Genomic DNA, 24,228 nt, shown 5'->3' with positions numbered 1-24,228 from the left:
GATTACTTCTATAACCTTCAAAATATCCTGATTGTAACTATTCAAAATATACAGTTTGTCTAAACAGTGAAATAGTAGACTGCATGACTGAAAACATTACTTTTTTTCCCTCTTCTGACACTTTCCGCTTGCAGTCATTTCACCCTACAGAAACTCTGCTGTTGTTGGACTGCCCTACACTAGAAATACACCGTAAGACACTAGTGTGAGAGACAATCAAAGAAGTCTCTTAATATAGGCAAAACTCTATCAGGAAATCTGCAATTTTCCCTGTAATTGTTAATTCTACTACTTTAAAAAAGAAAAAAAAAAAAAAACAAAAAAAACCCAAGCTTTCTTTGTGAAGTGCAATTTGGCAGTAAGACTTTATCTTTGCTAAAAGTTTCCTTGTCATGCACAGATCACCCTGTATCCTTCCTTAGGTCAGCATTGTTGTTATGGTTGGGAAAAAGAAAAAAAAATACTGCAATTATAAATTTTCAGCATAATTGAGGCAATATTCAAAAGTATCTAAAAATGTGGATGATTTGGCTGATATTTTCTCAGTAAGTTTTTGCTCAGGCATTTAATGATGCTGTATATGCTGTATAGTTTGAACCCAGTAACCACACTATCAGAAAAAAACTAGGCATTTATATGACAAAAACGGTCATGCATACCCTTACTGCAGTCAGGGCAATAAAATCAGTGTAACACCAAATTAAGAGTGCTGACCTGAAGCCACATATCTTGGTGACCTCTAAAAATATGCATACAGTATTAGAGGACTGGGTATGATTTACTCACTGTTCAGTCAGGTTTTGCAACCTTTACTGACCTCAGTTTAGTTACAGCTGTAGTTATCCTGATATCTGTGCTGGGTAGTCTATTCCCTTTCTGCTCTGAACTGTAGGTCTGGCAAATCTCTTGGTGTCTGGAAATGCCACTTCCAGTTCCTAGTATTTGTTTTTCAAGGAAGACTTTTATTTTCTTTGTTGCAATTAACTTGCAATCCTGCTTTGTGAGATTCTCTCTGTTGGTACTCTAAGTCTTAGAGAAAACTTCTCAAAAACATGATCAAAACTGTTTTATTCATAACTATAGTTCATGGGCTGGGCTTTCTTGATCATAGCTTCCTTTGTTCAGAAACAAACAGAACTATACTCCCAGAATCATGTCTCTCCTCTTCAGAAGTAATCATATCTATCAGCCTCTTTACCTAGTCACTAAGAAAACTCACCTCTTGCTGTTAGGAACAGTAAATTGAATTGCAATACAGAATATAAATTACAAAATTTCAGACAAAAAAACCCAAAACACTGGCTGCAATTATAATCACACGCACAAAAGAAAAAAAAAAAAGCCACAAAGGGAGACTTTTAAAGCTGAATGACAGACAAGCAAAAAAAAAAAACCAAAACCATAAACCAAACCAAAGGTAATCCACTTAGAAATAAAATACTCCATATGTCTTCTAACTCATAAGTTTCATTAGACACATTGTGAAATATGTTAATGTGGAAGTCTGTTGTGCTTAAATATTGTTTTAAACAGGGATGATATTATCATTTTGTTAGTAACTGTTTATCATTTTATCTTTCACTTACAAGAAATTTGGGTAACATGGGAGAATATAGGCTTGGTGAAGCATAAATAGGTCTTGAGTACTAATTCTCTACCTGCTACCTACCTGTGCAAGTAATTTTTTTTTGTGCTCTGTATCAAACGAGAATTATACATGTATTTTGTGAATTAATGATGTGAAGATTCTGAGGTATACTTTCTGAAAATGTAGAGTACTATGCAAAAATTAAGACTCCGATCCACACAAGTTTTTAAGCACTTAACACCTGTCAACACAAGATTAAGTGCCTAGCTCACATTTTGCAATTCTGACCTTTTGTGCTTGTTTGTAACATTTGTATTTCCTTTAATCAAGCAGTTGTTGATGGTAGAATGTGTTAGGGAACAAATTCACATGGTGACAAGAATATTTCAAATGTCGCAGCTTATTATAACTATACTTTCAATTTTGTACAATTCATTTTCCATCCTAAGGCCTTACGTAGCTTTCTGCTAACATAGGTAAAAAGTAATTGGAAAATGGAAGCCTTTATTCACAAAGTTGCTTTGCTCTTTTGGTGTACATATTTAATTGCAATTATTACTCTAGGAAACACTAAATTTACAATGATCTTCGTTTGGGGGATTTTGTTGTTGCTTTTTTTGTTATTTTTTTGGAAGTAATTTTTTTTCCTCAAAAAAAAATGCAATTAATCTGTTTTTAGTCTACAGAAGTAATTACTAGTGCCAAAGGACTGGGGTCCATTGCGAGTCCTACGAATAGAAGAGATTGCTTTGTAACTGCACAGAGGGAAAGAATATGAGAAAGTAAGGCTTGGTGAGAGAATGGTTTGATAAACTTACAACCAGAAGGTTCCTTTCCTCAGCCTTTTGCAGATTACACAATTTGCAACAAGACCTTGAGTGTTGTTACTTCATTTCTATGCAGTTTTCATTCAGCTGCCAGTTGCTCGGGCCTTTATGCCCCTTGTCCAGTGAATTGTTCTGTATGAACCAAATATGTGTGTAATATACTGCTATGATCGATGGAACAAGCCATTAGGTAAAAATGAATTCCCAGATTCTTTCACAGATAAACAAAATCATGCTGAAGCCATCACTGATGTATTTGATACCTCTAACACAGAAAATAATCTCCAATGATGGCATAATCTCAATTTAGAAGGTAAAAAAAAAAGTTATTTGTCATTCAACTATTAGTTTGCATCTTGAAAGGATTAGTCTGAGTCTCACAAGTCACAGGAAACAAATACACAATAAAAAGGCAATAAATGGAAGAATATATATGGAAAAGAATCATAAGAATCATACAGATAAAAGTGTTGTTGGACTATTGGTTCTTCATTAGTCCAATCAATTAAATTATAGAAAATAGTGAGTGGCTATTGAATTCCATCTTGGCAACTTACTTGAAAGTATCATTATAAGAATAAGACCTAATATAATTCTTGAAAAAAATAAGCTTCTGTAGAATGAATTAAATAAATTTTGCATTGCTTCCAAATTTACAGTCCTGTAAGTCTGTTTCTTAAACATGCATATTTGGGATTAACAATCTTTTGACAATCCTGAAAGTAAGGCTGAGGCTTATACCCAACTAGAATGTAACAAGTATAAAGTTTAAGGTTTTTAGTGGCTATGTTGATGCTTTTAACAGAAAGCGATTTGTCTGTGTAACTTGACTTAGTTTGGGTCTAGTCCAACACACAGGGAACAGAAGACGAAGGTGTTTCTGTCACCAACTTTCCAGAGATTGCAGGGTTTTTCTTATTGTCAAACTTTTGTAATTGTTAAGCCGAAAAGAATCAGTTTAAAGGTTTTGGCTTAAGACAGCACAAAACCACCAGGGAAATTCATGGGTAGTAGAGAAGCCTCTTGATCCACATAATACAGTCTATAAGGCTGAGACTCCCAAGGGGGGTCTTAAGGTCCTTGTTTTTAGCTTTGTGCCTGTGATGCCTTTTGGACTACTACCATGTGTTTCAGAAGCTCCTGAAATCATGAGGGACTTGCATCACAGAAGAGGATCCTTCATAAAAAATTAGTAGAGGCTCATTTGATTCCAGGCTATAAAGCTGATAGTATCTGAGGGTTTCTGATCTCACATATATTTTTAATAGGGACTGAAGAAGAACTGCTTGCAAAGTTCTCTTACTATAACTGTTCTGTGAGGTTTTTTTAAAAATCAAATAAAAAGGATGAAATGAAAAATTATTTTAGAAGGCTGAAACTTGAGACTAATAACAAACCTTTTTGTTTAAATAAAGCTAAGACACCATGAAACAGTATTCCTTCTTAAAAGATGTCACAGTTACAAATTTTTACATAAATTTATTTTAATTCAGAATCATTCTCTTTTTTCTTACTTGCTCAAATTTACTGCATTGCAGTGTTGTGCACGTTTGTAATTTAATGTTGGTAAATCTTTCCAAATGCTAACTTTATCATTTAAACACAGATATGCATTTCAGTTTGAAAATGTAATGATCACTAAACCCAGTAGGATCTCATTTAGATGAAACAGCAGAGTAGAAGTCAGGCACAATTATTTGCATAATCAAATAGAATTCATTATTTTTGAGTGTGTTTGTTTACCCACTGAACAGTTCTGACAACAGAGCAACCAAGTATGTGGGGTTTCACCCCTGGATTGGGGTGACCCCAAAAGATGGAAAAGTCCCTCCTCCAACCCGTGCCTTTAAAGAAAGACTCAGTAGTCTTCTGTTGTCTGTTCTCAAGGTAGTTTATTGTTGGTTATCTAAAAGATTCTTCTCCTGAACTGCTGTGGCCCGTTCAGCAGCTCAGACAAAGGCACACTGCCCTCCCAGGAGGCTGGTGCTATCTTTTATATCATATATTACATACTACATGTTTATACTTTTTCTCCAATACCTACTATCTATATTGAATGGTGACTTCCTACTCTAAACCAATCTGTGAGTGCCAACATCACCAAAGACATGGAGGTTAGGAAGGAGAAAGAAAGAGGACAGGGCACACCCAAGTCCCTCCATCTTAGAATCCCTGACCCCCATGTACAAAACTTGGACCCCTGCGTACAAGGCTTAAAACCCCCCTGTACAGCACTCAAAAATCCTACCCTTCACTTCGAGACTACTTCTACTACAATATCTAAACTTTCGTGACTTCTTGTTCTTCCTGCAAAGTTGGTAAACTGTTCCATGGGTCAGATTCAAAGCCACAGGGGTTTCTGGCTGCATGCCAGGGTCTCAGATGCTTTTGACCTGGGTCTGGAACGTCCGAGAATGTCTGCGGGACATTCTGAGTTCCGACACAAGTACAGATACCTGATTTCAGTGCAGCAGTCTACTCATGGACCTACTGTTTTCAGCTCTACTGGTGGAGCTTCTGTAGGGTGTAACAGAAATGTTGTTACATGTTCAAAGTCATGCAATCAGGGGACAAAACCAAGACAGTTAAGACTCATGCCTATGATCTATAAAGTTGGTTTCTCTTTCAGAGGTGTTTTCAAATTTAGACTTCTGACAAGATGTAATTCCTGATGTATCACAAAATATGTCTAGAATGACTCAAACATCTCCATGAGCAGAGAAGGGATTACTATTTCCCTCTGAAATAACCCCAGGAGTGTTTGGCACAGGATGTTCTCAGAGTGCTTTCAAGTCAAAGATTTGCAATCTGTATTTTCTTTTCAATTTCTTTCTTAGTGCTAGAAAGGGGGTCTTTGTTTCCAGACCTGTATTTTTTACTCCAAGACAGCCTGTCACAGTTGTAGTTAAATGAAACTTGAAAGCTATTTAAAATTTAGACCTTGCTGTCTCAATAGATGTCTCATCCACAACATTCTCCATTTTCAAAGTTATTTCTCAGAATCAAGGGTCCTGCCCAGATCATAGGTTGGCTACAGAGTTTGTCCTGAAGCATACTGACCTGGGGATCATTTTGCAAGTGTTACAGCTAATTTCTTTTGCTTAATCTGTATTTTGATTATCAGTGTTTCTTCATATAAAAACTATTCATTTGGAAAGTATTTTTAGGCTCCTTTTGATTTTAGGCTCCTTTGATCTGTACAAAATATCCTTTTATTATGGTTCATGCTTACTACTCTACAATGTCTGTAAAGACAAATGCTGGTTTTGTTCCTTTTAAATAACTTTTTTTTTTTCCAGTAAATGGAGATAATTTTTTAGAAAGACAATTAATTTCTTTTTCCAAAGAGGAAGTGTTTTCTGTATTATCTCTAAGTGCCTTAATTAGTGCAATGCAGTCTGTTCATAAACAGCTTTCTCTCTTACCAATGAAATAGATAAACATTAAAAATTTTAATGCAGGCTGAAAGTGTCTTTATTTTGTACTAATGTCTGGTAAGGATAATGTTCTTGTATGAAATTAGCATTATGAAATAAAAAAATATATGCAATGGTTCAACATTCTCTTATGTCTTCTTAACTGTTAGAACACTAAATCTGTATTTGACAGGTAGGTAGGACACAGTAATTGAACTTTTCTTTAGTAAAAGAAACAGGAGATTATTATTAATAATAGAAAATAATACTAAAACCTTTAAGTACAAACATCTATCAAAGCAATGTACGTAGGAGAGGTCTTTTGTTTCTAATCCAGACCAGGTTTGGTCTCTGTTCTCCCTTTCTTAATAGGGTAATTTACATTTGTCCAGGTGTTGAGAGAACATACTGCTTAAATATAGATTGCTAATAAGAAAAGTCACAATAGATCAGCTTTCTTCAGACAAAGTGATTGAATAACAGAACCTTTACAGTTGAAGAATCTTTACAGTTGAAGAATCTGATTTCTGTGAAAGATCTTGATCCATCATGAAACCTAACCTTGCTACAGCAGTTTTACTCATCACACTGTAGTTATGTGGGGAGAAGCAAGGTGCAGAAGGGAGGTTGCAGCACATTCCTTCATTAATTAACATTAGTCATTTTACATGGAAATAAAGGAATTACATAACAAACACTTAATGCAACAATCTCAAACTTCCCTGCTGAGAAATGTTCGGCACCGCTTATTCTTTTCACAGAGCATCCCAATGCAATAACTTGTCAGATAATCCTGCTTCAAACTATGTATGATTTTTGTCCCTTCAATGGGGTAACCTGCTATGGATTGATACTTCAGAGTAGCTACCAGGTTAAATTTACCTTTGGATTAATTCGAAGTGAAGTCATTTAAAATTGAAAATAAATCCACAATTTCAAATGACTTCACTTTGAATTCTGGTTTCTTCAAAAGTAAGAAACCTCTGAACACAGGAGTCTGCAACGCCTAATGCAAAACTGAAAATACAAGCCTGGCTGTCACAGCATTAAGCTTCTGAATGCTTGACTTATCAGTAGATAATTTTACAAGGAAAGTGTCCTAGATAGCAAATATGAGTGTCCAATTATAAGTAAAATGCAGACTGAGAGCTTTGTAAATGCAAGTAAATTACACAGATAGTTCTAACTTTGTTACCTTCCCAGCTGCCATGTCTCTAATATTAATCTAAATGATATTATTTTCAATAGGATAATTTAAATACAAACCATTTTTTATTAAATCTGTTTCACTGGATTATTTCTATGTGCCCAAATATTAGTGTTATAAGTTTCTAATCCATTGGTTGTTTTGTGGATATTTTCCTCTCTTAGCCTAGCCTTTGACATCAGTAGGCTGACAAACTTTGTCTGCAATGAATTACATTGTTCAGAGGTGTTGATCATTCTAGAAAAGTGTAAAAGGGATTTTGCTGGCTTATTGATGCTGGTTTCCCTATTAACCTCTTTTTGAATTAATGAGTTGGGACAGCTCTCTTGATAAAAGATTTCAGATGCATAGAGGAGCTATGAACCAGATATGCCTGGCTAATGCTTCTTTATTTGTATTTCATATAATACACAATTTCATAAGGCATTCATAAGGAGAATATATTGGAATAATTAATAAATCCAAAGAAACTGTGATCTGAAAATATACTCTATAGATAGAAAAATGACTACATGTATCAAGCTAAATATTTGATTTATTTGATTTATTCCTTCAGCTGAAGTCTGCATATTAACAGTTTTCTGTTTTTAAAAGTAGTGCTGCTGACATAAAATTCCTAATGAGCACATCCAGCTGTCAGCAATTTTTATCATTCTATATTGCATGCATAGGGTTGTGTGCCTGCTTTGAGCTTCAGAAAGTTTACATTCAAATATTTTTGGTTAATTAAAACAAACAAATTATTCTTTGTGGCCATTAAATTAATGCCATATTTGTCTGTGCTGCAGTTCTCTTGGCTTGCTGGTTGCTTTTTGTTTTTAATACTCTTAGATATAATCAGAAAGAACTGTATGGCTTACAGACAAAACCCTGTCTTGTGCCAGTTTGCCTTAATTATGTGTTGTGTAGGGTGTCAGCACTTACAGTCCACAAAAAGGGGATACAGCAGCGGCAGCTGAACCCAGCTGACCAAAGGGGTATTCCATATCATATGGAGTCATGCTCAGAAGAGTGAGGAATCCTTGGAGTTATGTCATTTGTCTACCAAATTCACAGTATCATGTGATGGAGACCTGCTTTCCTGGAGATGAATGAACATCTATCTGCCTGTCCATGGGATGTGGTGAAAGAATTCCTTGTTTTGCTTTGCTTGGGCATACAGCTTCTATTTTCCCTGCTAAACTGTCTTTATCTCAATCTGTGAGTTTCCTCATTTTACCCTTCTAATTGTCTTCCCCATCATTCTGTGGGAGAGTGAACAAGAAGCTGAGTCATGTTTAACTGTCAGATATATTGAGACATGACATCAAGATAAATATTTTTACCTCATGAGTAGTGTAAGTTTATTGCTCTTTAGAATCCCAAGGAATTCCTTTCACTCCAAATTTCTCCTTATGTCACAATCCATAACTGGTGAAGACCTCCTGACTTCACCTGATCAACTCCTGCTATTGATACGACTGTTAGCAAGCAAAGTTTAGGCCGTTTTGTGAAACAATAAATTTGGTTACAATAAATGTTTATTGCTCATTTATGAGGCAAATTTGAAATATATAGACTTTAGTGCAGTCTGTTAGTTATGCAAGGTACTGCTGCACTCTTCTGTGGATAATTTTTCTATATATATATATCTATTGCTAATATATAATTGTCAAGAAAAAATATTGGTCATTGTATAAACTTGAAATAGTTTAATGTATTGAGAAATATCATCACCTGAGAATCCCCTTGCATTAAACATTGTTACTTATCAAAGTTTGGTTTTAATATTTTCTACATTGTAATTAGTTCTTTTTTCTATTGCAATCAAAATGCTATTATGGTAATTCTGTGAGATGTGACAGCACACAGATCTTACAACTGCACTTTTTTCTAAATAAAAGATCTCATCTTTTGGAAGCTTCTATTCTCTTTAGGCCATTGAAGCAAATCTATGTTTACTGATTCCCTAGATGAAGCAGGATGAGTTACAAATAAGAGCAAAGAAAACACTCTATAAATACACTGAATTCCTTTGGGTACCTCAGCCCATTCTCTTCAGTTTAGCACATTGTCTGCAAACATCAAAGAGGCGCTGTATGTTTCCAAGTCTGCCGGATGATTAGGGAATTATAACTTTACAGTTTTGCTTGCATGTTGGCCTTCAGCATTCTTGAATGAAAAAGAAACTGTAGATTTTCAGAAGTTTTCCTCCATGTAGGTTGGATGGAGACAGTCTATAAACTTTCAGAAGATGATAGAAGAGAAGTCTGATAAAGATTTTAACCACAATTGTGGATATCATGGTCGTAGGCCACAAACAAGTTAAAAAAGGAAAACAGGACCAGAGAAGACTTCTTTGTTATAGAGATGTTTTATTCACTCAGACAACTTCATCTGCCATTGTTCCTGTTGGTTTTCCCCTTAGGGCTGAGCAAACAATGAGTACAGGAGGACAAAAATAAGCTATCATCCCTCTGCCAAAAGCCACGTAGTGTATGGGGGATTAGGCTGAGCACCCTGGACAGTCTGACTACTAATGGCCAGAGTTCTTACTCATGCCAATCAGAATCACACAATAATTACACTGAAAAATATTTAAATATCTTCTGTTCCCAAATGAAGAACATAAAAATAGAATTGAGGCAAAAAATTCTCAAGGGATAGTAACTGAAAAAAAAAAAAAAAAGGAAGAGAGTGGGTGTTGTACTACTGGAGATAGCAAATATAGGAAAGCCAAGGTGTGGCGCCAGAGACCCTTCCTAGTGTGACAATTTGTATCAGCCAGTGCATAAGACAGTATCACGAAGAGTCTTTGGTCTGACACAGTATGGCTGTTTAAGTTAGAGTTTCCCTTTGGATAATGAAACTTGACTCTGGAACATAAACACTTTTCAGTAACCAGCCACCATCCTCTGAAAATCTGTTGATAGAACTAGGTGTGTGCCAAGTCTAAAACAAAGTTCAAATATAGGTCAGTTGAGCAGGGAACTTTCACAATCTGAAACAGATAACTGGCATCTTCATGCCAGAACTGCTTTTCCTTTCTCATCCAAACAAAAAGTCCAAATTCCTTAGAATGAAAGAAAAAGAAAAACATGTAGAATCCTTAGAATTTTGTACATTTTAAAGTATAGAATATGGGAATAGTCTTCATCTTGGTATCTTTGTCTTATCAGCAGAAATTATACCATCACAAATTTTTTCTTTGATAAATTTCCTCCTTGAACTCTAACCCTTTCATTATATTTCTGATGTCAAATATAAGCCTACTTAAAAATGCAATGTTTTTTTCTCAGATATTTTACTCTATACCCATACCATGGTTCTTCTGAATGCCCTTGTGCTAAAGCCAGAGTATTGCATAAGCTATTATTTATATATTCAAGCCTGTGCATGAGAATGACCCAGAATCTGAGAACCCACCTGATTTTTCCACCCTTTCTTCCTCTAAAACAGCTAACACTAGAGATGATAATTTCAATTTTGCTACCTTCATTCCATTTTTGCCGATTTCTGTTTAACACAAATCCTCAGCATCAGATTAAAAAATTCCATTCTCTCTTTAGATTCATTTTACCCTTACTAATTAACATTATTCTAGTTTGTTGTGTTTCAGAGGAGATCTCAAGAGCTGCATACCTTTTCCATCTTGGAAAACTACTACAATGCTCAGATGCAATTAAGATACCAGCCTTGAGGCAGGATAACTTGCACATGGAAAACCAGTGTCCCACAAACCATTCATTTGACCTAGTTCCTGTTTTAAAAAATAATTCTAGTGGATTGATTTGCAAGATTTTTCTAGATCATGTTATGAAACAATTAGTAAAAAATTAAATCCAGACCAATTATGAATTCATTCACTACCTTTGATATGTAGGAGTTTTGCTTTAAATTCAGAGGCTGAATTTTGAAACATAAATCTCTCTTCCTCTCCCTGATCCCACCCTCCATGGTAACTGGTTCCTCCTTGTTTCATCCCAAATAAGCTGTTCATATTTACTAATATTTTTAGCCTGCTTAGCAAACAAATGTCAGCTCAAATTAATGCCCAGTACTCATGGATATTATCATGTACTTTGTATCTTTAGATGTGCTTTCAAACAAAATTCTAACATATTGTTTGTAGGTTCTTTGGTAAAATAGGTTCTATCTATTTTTACAATGTTAAGTTACATTTTTGCCACTGCATTCTGGTTCAACAAGACTGCATATCACTTGTGAAACTGCAGGTGAATAGGGCAGATACATCCTTGGAAAATTCATGTAGGTATATGTAAGTAATTGCTATTTTTATACATTTACTCATCTATTGTTCTGCAGTTTTTGGTTTTTGGTTGTTTGCTTTGGTTTGGGTTTTTTTGTTGTTGTTGTTTTGTTGGTATGTTGTTTGTTTTGGCTTTCTGTCAAACTATTCTGGTTCTGTGCTTTTTTGAGACTACATCCAATATAGGTCAAGGTTAGCAGAGAAATTAATATGATTTCAATGGAGAGAGATCAATTCCATACAGTGTCAAAACTAAAATATCCATTTTAATTGAGAATTATTACTCATTACTTTAAGCTTTTTAAAGTATGAGCAGAACTCTTTTGTAAGTATGAGCAGATATTTTTTGTTGATTTATTTTTCAATACCTTCCTATCGAGAGTTAATGTTTGACCTTTCTTTGCTATTTGTGTTTTTTAATTTTTCTCTTTTCTGTTATCTTGGCTAGGCTTATTTTTTCCATTTGTTTAATTCGTTTAGTTCTGCTTTTTTTTTTTTTTTTTTTCTTTCTCCATTCCAGTTTGGTTTTCTGAGATGTTTAAAAGCACAGTACTTGAGTTTCTGACAATTATAGTTAGTGTCAGCTCTCTTTTTCTTCCTGTGCTGAACCAGCTTTTAAAAGCCACACCGGCTTGCTCAGCAGGTGACTGCTGACTTGTACTGCTGGAAAATCATGTCTTTCCAGACAGTCAATGCCAGAGGAGGAAAGCTGCCTTGTGGCAGTTTTAATGACCTAAATTGAACTGGTACAATTGGGTGAGGAAAGATTGTGAATTACACAGCTGATTAAGAATTGCATAATCTATAATTCTATTCCACCAGAGACTGCCAAGTGACTCTTCATGTCAGTAAATGAGGACAATATATTTAGTAGCATGGAAATTCATACTTGAGGCTGTTTCTCAGTGTTTTACAGTTACCATATTTTTCACGAAAACTTATATCTGAGAAAATAAAAGGATAAAACTTATATCTGAGAAAATAAAAGGATAACAAAAAATATATTTTAAAGTCAGGAAAGCACCAAGTTGCCATTTATCTTTATTTTCTGACAATAAATCATTGGCATTTTATTCCACGGTACTAATTAAAAGTGTTCTAAAGAAGTGACTTAAGTCATGACTCAGTGGCTCTCAAAGCAGTCTGGTGGGGAATATTTTCCAATTTCAAACTACATTGTAGATTTTTTTTTCTTTTCTGCTAAGAAAAAAAGATTTTAAAAGATTTTTTAAAGATTTTTAAATGATGGGGTACATTATCAGAGTACTTAGGTTGCACTGGGTCATGTTAATGCATCTATCTTCTTTAGTCTCTTTTAGCCATGATGGGAAAGTTTCTTAGATGGCTCACCTGTACAAAAGTGGGCATGATACTGGAAGAGATGTATAGGGATAGGAACGAGGGATTTTAGCTGAGTTGTTTATATGTTTACAGAGGAGCAGGAGAGAAAATCATTTGTTTCTCAAAAAAATTTACAGCTTGATTTCAGTTCCACAGAAAAGAAATATAAAGAGTGATTTTAAACTGAGAGAATCTGTTTGTTCTTCCTTTGCTAGTCCTTTCCTGCCATGTAGGGCAGATTGTTAAGTTACACACATACTACTGAAATCCCTATCCAGCCCTTCTTATTCAAGCAGAGCTGTCACTGATTTCAATGGCAACTCTGCCTGATTAAAGAGAATTGAATAGAGCCCTGAAGCAATGGTGTTTTGTCCTTGTCTTTGCACTTCTGGCCCTTAACCATTACTTTTAAAGAGCTTGAAGCAATACTGGCACCAGCAGTGTTTCAGGTGAAAAAGCAAAAGGATAAAAAACAGTATCATGAGCTGTTTCAAGTAGTGCTACTACAAGAAAAGCAAGTGTGTATCATATTGAAATAATGGAAAAATTGAACAATGCATAGAAATATTTTACAATTTTCTGTAGAGTTTTAAATACATAAACCATCAATACATTAAAAATATGTAAGCTTTGTTATTGCTGCTATTTATATTGATACAAATATGTTAAGTGGAACAGCAGGCATATGCTTATTCCAAGGTTATAACCATTCCATTGCTAAATCCATTCCAATATTGGCAGACATTAAAAATATGACGAGTTATTTTTTTAATTGTCACACCAGAATTACTAAATAAAATATCAATCCTGCTGTTTTATATAAAGAGCTGAGGCAGGGATTTAAGAGCAAAACTCTTCACAGTATTAACTGAGAAGTATGATTGAATAAAGATTTGAATTGAACTTTACAATATTTGATCACACAAGTCCATGGCAGTGGAACACATATGGCTGAATATAAAATATATTGGATTCCAGCACTATATAGTCTTTTTGCGGTCAAGTAAAAAATAACTGATTTTACCATAGGATTAATACAATTTAGGTCTCTGCTTTCAGGTGGAAATATTACTATATATACAGAGACTATCCCGACTATTGCAGAGTTGAACCATGTACTTTCAATCAGATGACCATATTTAAAATACCTGTGTTACTATATGTAAGTGCAGAATCTTAACTACTGGATATGATTTCATCTTGGGCAGTAAGACTGTCTAAAAATAAAAAAAATCTAACACGCTGATTCCTCCTGTTCTGTTCTTCCACTCCCTAAACAACACAAGCTCATTCTTAGAAGTGGCTGGCAGAGGAGTTTCCATGTCCCAGATTTTACCTTTTACTGATTTCCCTCAGGCCACCTCTGCTTTATACATTAAAATTATACGTCAGAAATGTGTATTGGTGTTTTCAAAACAAATCTATGTCTATTATTTAACTCAAAAGATAGAGAAGACAAAACAAATGTCAAATCAACAGAATCCTGTGCACATTCTCACATTCTCCTTCCTGTTGTTTGGTGGTTTTGGTTTATTTGGTGTTTTTTTTTTTTTGTTTTTTTTTTTTTTTTTTTTTTTTTGTTTGTTTGTTTTTTGTTTATTTTTTGGTTTTGGTTTTTTTTTTTGTTTGTTCATTCATTTGTTTTTGTTAAGTATGTTTAAAAAATCTCCGTGGTAACATATCTGCTTGGGGACATCACCATAAGTGTATGGTTCCTTTTTTTTTTTTTTTTTTCCAATTCCTTTGGAAAAGGAAGCCTACTTCCTTTAATATACTTCCAGCTTTAGCTTGAATCCTTTGTTCAATGCTCTCGTTCTGTTTAGACTAGAAGGCTGGATCAAAGGTCCTGATTCTGGAAGCTGATACAGAGCTAATTTGACAGGATGAAACTAAATAGAAAATAAATTCCCCACTGGGATACCTTATTCCTTCAACAGTTTTCCCTTGTTTTAAGGATTTAAAGAGATAAAACAGCACCTAAATGAGCTAGATGTGCTCCACACTTTCAATCAGGAGACTATCACTTCAATCTATCTGGTTTTCCAATAAAACCTACACTGAGACTACCTGACTTTTTCTAACATTTGGAAGATTTAGCAAAATACTGAATTCTAGCTTTGTGTTCTCCTCCCATAAGGCTTTTCTTTTGGATGTCTTGATGATCCCATCAGGTTAAGCCATCCCAACTCAATTTATTTCCTTTATTTTTAATGCAGTAATTTTTTAGCAAAACCAGAAAAGAAAAATAATAACTCACTCATTGCAACATGGATTCATGTATCCCAAATCATATAACCATTCACAAGGCAGGTTGCAATTTACAGGCTGGTGTGTTGTGGGTAACAATATTTCTACTAGAATAATGTTTTTATGTAGCACCCAGCAGAATACAGTTAATAATGCATTGCTTAGCATTTTGAATAATTTTAGCAAAGGAATAATTTTAGCACTATAAACTTACTTGAGATGAGTTTTTCCCAACAGATCTTCTTTATGGCTCTGCTCATAAACTCATTACATATCTTATTGACATACCTCTCTAGCTTTCTTTTCATAGTAAATATAAAGCAAAATGAAGTAATTTGAAAAGGTGCTTTCCTAAGTGAAAAGTTGAAGGTGTTCACAGAATGCATTCTAAAAAGCTCTTTCAATTGAAGCTTATTTAGTACACCTGGTTTGACTGGAATTCATTTTAGAGATTTGGTACAAACTTGTGGTGCATTTCTGATCTACTACTTATGTTCTCCTCATGATTACATTATCTCTTTCCTCTGCTTAATTCCTTTTGACTTCTTTTTTATCAAACCTGGTTTACCAAGACTTTATCCTGATGAATATACTTGATATAAGTAATATTTCCTTTATTACACTGAAAAATTTATCAGCTGATGCACCTTATGCTTGTATTTCTCTCTCACAGATCAAAAATGCTGGCAGTTGTAGACATCCCATATTAAAACACTCATCCTCTTCCTTTTCGTTTCTCAGTTGACAATTCTACTGACAAAAAGTTTTGTATGTTAATCACAATTTCTACTATCATGGTTCTCAAGGCAATCATGTTCTTTCTATATTATTTCTAAACACTGCTTGATGATGTTTCCAACTTAGTGTCTTTGGCAAAATTCATTATTATGTTTCTAATATCTATGCCAATATCACTAATGAAATTATTAAATAGCAGTGATGTCTGAGCTGATATTTGATTTTTTGTTAGCCAGTCTGATACCTCTCTACTTTAGTTTCTCCTATTTGCATCCTCTCTGTTGCAAGCTGTCTATTCACCTTGTAGTTCCTCTATTAATCTCTGGATTTTCCCCCAACACTGGTAATATTTCCAGGGTTGTGCCATGTTGAACTCTTGACCGAATCACCAAATGACACAACTGTTATGTTTGGACGGGATCTCTGGAGATCATCTGGTCCAGCACCCCTGCCAAGGCAGGGTCACCTAGAGCAGGTGACACAGGAACACTTCCAGGTGGTCTTTGAATGTCTCCAGAGAGGGAGGCTCCACAACCTCCCTGGGCAGCCTGTTCAGTGCTGTGCCACTCTCAATGTAAAGTTCTTCCTCATGTTGAGCTGGATCTTCTTGTGTTTTAGTTTATGACCTAGACTTCCTATCCTGTTGTTGGGCACCACTGAAAAGAGTGTGTCTTCTTCCTCTTGGCACCCACTTTTGAGATATTTATATGTATTGATGAAATCCACTTTGAGTCTTCTCTTTTCCAAACTAAAGAGGACCCAAAATCTTTCCTCATTAAAAAAAATACTCCAGATTCCTTATCACCTTTATGGCCTTCCAGTTTACCCTCTCCAGTAGCTCTTTGTTTTTGTTAGACTGAAGACTGGAATTGATATGGCCTCACTAGGTCCAATTAGAGGGAGAGGATCACCTCCCTTGACCTGGGAGGTGCCCTACTCTTCCTGATGCACCCCACAACATCATTGACCCTCCAAGCCACAGGGGCACACTGCCAGCTCTTTCATACTGACATTCAGGTGGATTTGGCTTATCACCTTATTTTTTTTCCCATATAACTATGACTTTATGAAATAATTTTCTTATATTAATCTGCCATAATTCATATTTTCAAACTTGTGCTACACATCTTTTTCAATTTCTGAATTCCTCTGTCTATTATCTTCTTCTTCAAAGTCTTTTTAACAGTCCAGGAGTTTTAAGTCTTACTAAGATCAAACATACAGACATGTTATGGCTTAGATCATCATTTTCTTGATTGAAAGAAAAAATACAAAGTTTTCAGGGTCTCCATCTAATAAATATCTTCCTGAGATCATAAAATTGCAAAAATAATGTGCTATTAAGACTTAATTTCCAGTTTTCTATCACCTTCATGACTTAAATGCCTTTTCTCTGCTACTCTTAGCAATCTTCATGCTTGCAAGTGACTTGCTTTTGCTATTGGTGTGATCCTTTCACTTGGCAATATCTTGCTACTTTTGGTAATTTTTCCCCTGGGACATATTTTTCTCTCATGAGAATCAATCTCCTCTTGCCTCTGAAGAACTTCTTTTTGTCAAGTAGCTTCCACTTTTAAAATCATGGAACATAGAAACAGATAAAAAAACAAATAAGGAAAGTCCATCCTTCTGCAATACAGATCCGTGACAATATTATAAAATTTGTTTTCACGAAATTCCAGACATCCTTGAAAACTCAAGAGCTGTTACTGCAAACCCTCAAATATTTTAGTTAACATTTCATCTTTTAAGTTTGAACACTTTGGAGTTTGCTTTGGCTTTATTTTAATTTTTTTGTGTTCTTAATAGAAATTTATTTTCAAGTATTTGCCTTTCAACTCTGTACTGCCCCTAAAATAAAGACAATTGGTTTTTGTTCCTTTGGTTTGTTGAAAAAATGTTTACACTTTTTCCCTGTGAATATTGGGGCATTTTTGAAAACATTTCTCAACTTGAAGCTTAAATGAAAGAAGAATTAAATTTAAAAGCAATTTACTAGGCTTAACAGGGATATCTCTCCAACTTTTTCCAGAGTTTTCCAGATGGATTTCTCTCTCTTACATAGTCTATGAGTATTTCTTGTCTGTCCGTTTCTTCTATTCTAAGCAATCATATTATTGTGGCATTTCCTTCTCTTTTTTTATTTGCTAGTTAGATCAATCGTCTTCTGTGTTGCTGATCTTAACTGGGCATGAATGTTTTCCCTTTATAAAGCTTATTTGGCTTTAGAATATTGTTGGATAGCTGTGCTCACAAAATAAAAAAAAATCTTACCAAGATATGAATTAAATGTTCATTTTGACGTAGTTACATAAAATGTTCCTAATATAGGACAGGTGTATTATGAAGGGATGTATTAATACGATATCCATGTTACAGAAACTTGTGCTTGGAAGTCAAGCAATCTGCTTTAAATTTTTGTCAAAGTTAAAAAAAAAAAGTAAAGAATAAAGTGTTGTTCTGTAGCAGTCTGTGAAACATGAGGTCTATCTGCTGCTAGGACATGATTAACAAGTATGATGAATCCCTTTAACACCTCATTCATTCAACCAAGCAGGTGCTTGCAACCAGAATTTTAAAAACAACGAATAATAATAAGGGTAAGAAGTTTTCCGCATATTAACTGCATCAAGATTGTGGAAGACAGATGAAAAAGATGAAAATTTATGGTAAAAATCTCATCTAAGAAGATAGGTATGACATTAACTATGTATAAGGAAAACCACTGAAAGTAATCTTTAGATTCAAGCTGCTGGATGACTGAACTCTTTATCTTTCCATTTGATTACTTGCATGCCAATACTTTTATTTGTTGTTTGTTTACATAAAGAACGAGTCTTCTTTCAAGGGATGTGAACATTTTGAAGAGGCAGAAGTAGTTTGGAGAAGCCAAGTGTGACTAGGAAATGATGAGCCAAACTTTTGAACTGCTCAATAGAGCAAGAGTGGAAAGGCTTGAAACAGACAACAGCTCTATCTCCAGCCTCCTCTGTCATTCACATCTGACATGTAAAATATTCTCTGTGGGATATTCAGCTTCACATTGAGATGATGATCTGGCCATGCACGTGGTGTTCAGGGTTAATTAAGCAGACTTCCAAGGTATTCTGGAGATAAGATATATGAAAGGTCATAGGAGAGGTGATGATGACAGCAATAGAAGCAATAAGAAGAAAACAAAATAAATTTTGGAAAAAATCATACCTTAGTGAAATGACTGCATGAACACTTTTAGTTGTCTAAAACTCAGTTATTAGAGACTAAGCAAGGTCTGGAAAAAAAAATTAAGTCCACCTATAGAAGGACTAGAAATACTTATTACTGTTTGAGTTTTTGGGGAAATATATGTTCGGTTTTTGTACTTTATAGCTATGTAGGAAGGGCTTATTTTGTAAGGTATTAGGAATATCAATGTACTTTTAACAAAGGACATCACTAGCCTAACTAGACATTTTGAACAAATGAAACAATGGATTCTATACTCTGCATAAATTATTTTTATGTGTTATTACATGGCCTTCCTTCAATGTAGTCTTTTGAGGCAAACTTTTAGAGCTTTGAAAATTTTTTTGAAAGTCTAAGTATTAAGTGCATAAATAAAAAAGGAATTGGTTCACTTATTCACTGGAGACAAGATTAGTAAAAATATTCAATGGTTCATTGAACATTCTATAGTTTTTCTTGAGTTTTGTTTTCAATATGAGTGCCACAGGTCTTTAGTTGCTTCCTGAAACAAGGATTAGATCAATTTCTTTTCCTATAAGTCCTGAATGAAAAACATCCCCAAAAACAGAAAGCTCAGCTGGCTGCTGACTTACCTTGATATCCTAATTGCCTCATGGAGTGTTCTAAGAGTTCATGGAGGTTAATAGGATACAGAAGTTCTTTATGGTGCAGTTGGACCTTTTACTTTGTAGTAGAGTGACCCTTATACCTGCTGTTGAAAAAACAAAGAAGTTAAAACTCAAACTAAAAACATTCAGGGACACAGTGAGGCTACAAGAAGTCTGTACTTTAAGACTGAAAAGGGGCTGGAAAAGGCGTTGTTAAAAGCTAACTATCATTCAGAAGTCTTTTTAATTGTTCTGGCTGGAGAATTTTCAGGTAATTCTATGCTAGTATTCATCAATATTCTTCAAAGAAAATAAATGGGAACATTAAAATTCTTCCTATCTTCATATTAGGAAAAAGCTAAGTGAGAAATAACCTTGAGGTGTAGCTTCCAAATTCTACTTGAAAAAGGAAAGGGAAAAAAACCCCACAAACCTTGAATCTAGCTATCTTCTGCATCCTTTAAAATCTAAGATTACTATGTATTAAGAATAAGCACAATGCAAAACAAAACAAACAAACAAAAAAAGAATTGTAGTATGTTGAACTGCTTAAAGCAATGCTTAGAAGTGCTTTTATTTATAATATGTCTTAATGTAACTTATAAGTTATTAAATATTTGCAATGCTTGTTTTATGTTATTATGAGTCGCTTTACTGGTTCTTCTTAAGCTTTTCAACAACACAGTCATTTATCAATTTTTTCTTTCACAGCTGAAAGCAAAAAAAAGGAATACCTGACATAAATTCCTGTGGTATTTGTTTTCTTCTAATTTATTTTTTTCAGTCCACTTCTTCCATTTCAATAAAGATGACATCATTAGGCCATTACTTTAATTTTAATATTCAATATCTTATTAAAATTAGAATTCAGTAAAGTTTTCCCAAGGGCAATAATTCTATAGAGTACATGTGCATGAAGTTCAGGCACATTTTCAAGCATCAAGCAATGAAAGACTACCATTTGGGAATTAATGATTTACAATATATAGATGCCTGAAAAAAAAAGATTTCCTTTGCTGCATTTGTTTTGGAGTTTTTGGTTTCTATTTTTTCTGTTTTGTGTATGCAAATTTCATGTTTATGAATGAGTTTTAAACAAATATTATTAGTACTTTGAAGAAAAACTGAAAAGAAGGAAGTGGCTGTTATTCTAGCTCTTTGGGGCTAATATCTCAAATACATCCTTTTAAAAGAAATAGGTTTTTTAATAGTCAGAAGCTGTGGGTATCAGTGATGAAGTACATTGTGGAAACATGGGCTTTTTTGCAAAGTCATCTTCAATTCTTCCACTGTATTTATTTTTGTATTGTAATACTACTGAGTTAGGATTTTCTATTAGTAAAGTTCATGGCTGGGGAATTGATCTTCAGGAGAATGCTGGGTGCAAAAGACAGGGCCATGTCTGTTTATTAGAAGGAAGGAGGTAGATATCATAACTGTAGGTCATAAAGTATTATAAATGATCCCCTGAGAATACCTTTTAAATGAATTATGGGGGGAAAAGTAAATTAACATAACTTACTTTATGGTCTTTCTCTTTTAGATTTGGCTGTTGGAACACTGGTGGACAATACATAAATCACAACATGAGTAGTGCTACGAGACTCCTAAAATACCCAAGTTTAGTGAGAGAAGTTAATGACAAAGACCGAAATAGATGTGCACTTGCATTTTCTGTTTTAAACTGAATCTTCTCTTTTACACATGAATTCCAGTATTTGACATCTCTCCATTGGAAACAGCAGAAGCTGCTCATATTTCAAAGCAGTTCCTTACTGCCTGTTACCTTTTAGGTGTGGATCAAGGTTCACAAAAGTATTTTATGTGGCATATGTTCTCTGGCTGAAGATGTCTTATCAGATGGTTTATTACTTTTAACACTTCTCAATACATATCACACTTTTCTTAATTAACTTAATCTGATGACGTTTGTCATATAGGAAAACAACACCATATCTAATCAGGTAAATCTGAAACATTTTTTATTTTTAGTAATTTCTGTTTACTTTCTAACTTTCGGTTTGCCAACCACAACAGCACTCAACTCACCTAACCTTAGACTTGATAAATTGATTGTTTAATCGTAGCTCCATCTAGAGACAATGAAAAGAGATAAAAATGTTTCAGTCATTTCCTCTGCCTATTCATGTAGTTAGAGTTGCTTCTCTCAGTAAAGTCTCATTAAGCTACATAGGTGTGTTGTGGGCCAACCTTGGCTGGCTGCCAAACCTACATCCAGCTGCTGTCTTAAAGACTGCTGGGGAGAAAATAAGATGCAAAAATTTATGATAAGAATAGGGAGATCACTTACCAATTTAATGTCATGGGAAAAGTAGTCGCAGATTTGGGAGATTTAATTTAGTATGTTGTCACTTAAAATAGATTTGGATAGCATCAAGCAAATAACAACATTTGCACCCTATGCATTCTCAACTCTACTTCCAGTCCCACCCCAACTGACATATAATTAGCCATCAGTAACAACTCCTCTCTGCCATTTCATCCTCAAGACTTCCCCACTGTAGCTTGGGCTCTCCACTGTCCACAGCCTTTCAGGAGTACCTAACTTCTCTGATGTAGGATGCTCCATGTGAATGGACATTTACTCCACCCTGGACTTCCCTACAGGCTGTAGGTGTTTTCTTATTTTCTTCCTTCTCTGTCTGACTTTAGGGCCTGCAGGGTTGTTTTTTTACACTTTTTGTTCCATCCTCCCTCTGTTAAGTGTTTTAAACCCTTTCTTGAATACATTTCCCCCGAGATGCCCCAAGGTCAGGTGTGCCCTACAGTGGGTGGGTTGGATCCAACTTGAACCATCTGCGTCTGCCACAGGGCAGCCCTGGACTCTCCTCAGAGAGCTCCTCTGCAGCCCCTTCTGTCAGCAGCTTGCCAACTACACCCATACAACACAATGTCTTGATGGTTAAAGATAGGTAATAGGACAAAAATTTCTGAGAGATAGAATACTTAAAAATGTAGGAGATAGGCCAATTTTGTGGAGGAGACTTTTAAGCACCATAGAACTATCCTTGCATGTGTATAACGCATGCAAAGCCCCACAAGGAACTGATTCAACCAAATTTAGAAGTTTTGGTCAATATATTTATTTTGCATGTAAGTGATTTTTCATATTCAGTTTAGAATAAGGTTGCCTGTTTAAGAAGACCTGCACTAACACACAATTCTCTAAATAGTTTCCTCACATCCTCAAGAAGGATGTTTCCAGAATAAAACCATCTTAAAATACAAATTCAGCTAAAATATTTAAAATAAGTTAAAAAGAATAAAGTGTCTGTGGGAAAGAAGATACTGCTGAGGATATCCTCAACTTGCTCATTAAAACAAAACTTTAAAAAATTTCCTAATTGTTTAGAAATATGTCTTACTCTTTTTGGACTGTATTACGCCTCATAAAGTATCCCAAATTAGTTCCCATATTATTATCAAAACTGATAAGGAATATTTTATACAATCCTTCATTTACATTAAAGAAAATCTTGAATAAATAATAAATTTCTTGCTTTATTGGTAGTATATTTGCTAGGGAAGACTAGGTGGTGCCAACTCAAGGTATAAAAGCTTTTGATATATCCCTCTGCAGTTTTTTTCTTCATCTCTTCCATCTTTAAAAACAGTATAGAAACATAACTAACAATTGTAGGAGTGGATGGCTCAGGGAATTGCTAAGCAGGATCAGAGCCAGTTCTTGCTTTCCTACAAATCAAAATCTATCTTGTTACCGAAGGTTGTGACTTATAACAATTCAATGGAATATGCTTATTTGTTAACACTTATTATCTCAACCTGTGGCACATCCCTCATATACATAATTGTTCCATTGCTAGTAATATCAATAAAGTTGTAATGGACTGAATGGTATAGACACAGAATTGATGTTTTTTACCCTCCATCTCACAGGACAGGGTGGGAACCTTATGCTGCAGTTTCCTGTGGTGCATACAAAGAGTAATTCTTTTCTGAGGATGACAGGAAAATGTTTTCATGAACATGAAAATTCACCCATGCTAAAGTGAAGAAGGGCAGTATGTTGGAGGAAGCTCTGACAGCAGAGAGTAGTACAATAGTATTACAAACATGCCAGACTTCAAAGGATCTCATTAACAAGTCAATCTCAAGCAAGACGCCTCCTTTGGAAAGACTTCTTGGAGGGAGGAGTGCAGTTAGCAGTCTAGGTGTGTCACGTTTCATTTATACATTTGTTTTTTAAGCAGCTGACTTGATCAAAAAACATCCTCATTAACTTTTTTTTCCACTTTCAGCACGCATTTATTATAGTTGATTTAGTCAATTCAACTTAATATGTCTACTCTTAATTAGTTTCTTGATTTTGCAACTGCGACTACCTACAACGCAGAATTTTGCTGAACGCTTTCTGAAAGTTCATGTGATGTGCATATCTCCTTTGTCTACATATATCCTCTGAGAATTCCAATGAGTTAGTGAGTATTTACCTCCTTTGTCTCTCCTTAGGCCATTTTAAAATAATGGCATAATGCTGGCTGCTCTCCAGTCATCTCAGATTTCACTTGATCTATTCTGAAGAGCAGAGGTACATAAAAATGTCTGCCAAAGATTCTTCAATTTCTCTGCTTATTTCCTTAACCCTTTTGGACACATGTTATTTGGTCATGGCCCAATCAATTTTAGAAGCCATTTCACCTTATAATAACCATATTTGACACACTCTGTACATATCCTAATTCTTAATCATCCATCTCCATAAATATGATTTCAGATATAATGAAATGCTTACTCTGATCC

Source organism: Motacilla alba, chromosome 3, assembly GCF_015832195.1.
Source record: "Motacilla alba alba isolate MOTALB_02 chromosome 3, Motacilla_alba_V1.0_pri, whole genome shotgun sequence".
Lineage (NCBI taxonomy): Eukaryota > Metazoa > Chordata > Aves > Passeriformes > Motacillidae > Motacilla > Motacilla alba.
Note: the sequence above shows the minus strand (reverse complement) of the source record.